This window comes from Ipomoea nil, unplaced genomic scaffold (assembly GCF_001879475.1).
Source record: "Ipomoea nil cultivar Tokyo-kokei standard unplaced genomic scaffold, Asagao_1.1 scaffold1237, whole genome shotgun sequence".
Classification (NCBI taxonomy): Eukaryota; Viridiplantae; Streptophyta; class Magnoliopsida; order Solanales; family Convolvulaceae; genus Ipomoea; species Ipomoea nil.
In genome coordinates this window covers 1,442,947-1,444,515 of record NW_017617665.1, presented here as the reverse complement: position 1 = coordinate 1,444,515, position 1,569 = coordinate 1,442,947, and positions in this window count along the sequence as shown.

Genomic DNA, 1,569 nt, shown 5'->3' with positions numbered 1-1,569 from the left:
GAGGGGATTGAATTCATCTGTTACGGAATTAATTGTCTATTAATTCCAATTTTGAATTCTGAATTCAATTCCCAGGTAGTGGCCTGCTGTTATAGCTGTTGGAAGGCAGCTTTAATGTCATTTTTAATTGCCATAATGAAGGCTATTGGCTCCTTCAACCCTATATAAGAGAGGGTAGAGGCAGTAGAGTTTTACACACTGTGAGAACAACAACAACACTGCACGAAACATTGTTTTTCCAGCCTCAAAATTCTGCTTCTACTCCTCTTCTTAGCCATACTGTGTTCATAACCACGTCTTGCTCGCCGGATTCTTTGTTTGAATGCTCAAACACTGAATCATAGCAAGTTTTATCCTGGGAAGCCTAGGCCACAACGCTCCTAGCATCTTTTAGGAGGTGGCAAATAAGGTTTTAAGGAAAGAGTACTCACTCGACTCTTGCCAAATTTCTTCATCTTTTCTTCCCTTCTTTCTAGAAAATAATAGTCAATTTTAATTTGATTATTATTTGTGTTTTCTACCAACGGTACCTACAATACAAACATATCTACTTTATGCGGATCGGGTGCCGTTTCTAATTTGCCCATATTTTTATCCTTTTTATCTATCTTAAAAACAACAATTTTGTTTTAAAAAAAAATGCACTGCTCGAATCGGACAATACACAAGTCCACTTATGTTTTCATTATTCACTAATTGATTGCGATTCAAAAAAAAATAAAAAATACTATATATATACTGTTATCCCGACAAGCCAACAAATTTTATTTTTATTTTTGCCATTTCTTATGTTTTCTTTGTCTGCTTTTAGCCATCCAATTCAGACACACACACACAAAAAAAACCATTTATGAATATTTGATGATAAATGCTTGTTTGGCTAGCTAGCTTGTATTTTTAAAAAGATTTTCCTTTCTAGATTTGAAAATATTTTGTATATCCTTCCTCTATTAATTTACAGAATATTTAGTTCACAGTAAGTCATGAATGAAATAATATTTTCAAAATTAAGTTTATTTCATTGTTTGATTAGTTATTAAGTTATTTTATTTTTAAGGAGAACTTGATATAATGGACTAATAGTATTAAATATAATTCGAGTTTTCACGAATAATTTATTTGTAATATCTAATTTACCTTGACCTATTTTGTTATGTATACAACAACAACAACAACAACAACAACAACAATAATAACAATAATAATAATAATAATAATAATAATAATAATAATAATAATAATAATAATAATAATAATAATAATAATAATAATGTTAGTATTAGTTTGATTGGCTGTAGTTATTGTCAAAATAGTTAGTCGTCATGGAGGGAAAATATTTTCTATAAAATGTTTTTGGTTAATTACTTCTTTTATTTGTGTTTTAGGAATCTAAGTATGTAACATTTAAGGTTCATAGTGTATAGATAGAGGTCCTAATGATAACAAGTTAAGTATGATTGTAAAAAGTATGGATTAATCTAATCTGTTCATTTAGATTAATCTAATGAATAAGGCTAAATATTTTTAAAAATATGACATTTTCATAAATAATTTGAGTTTTTATTGGTC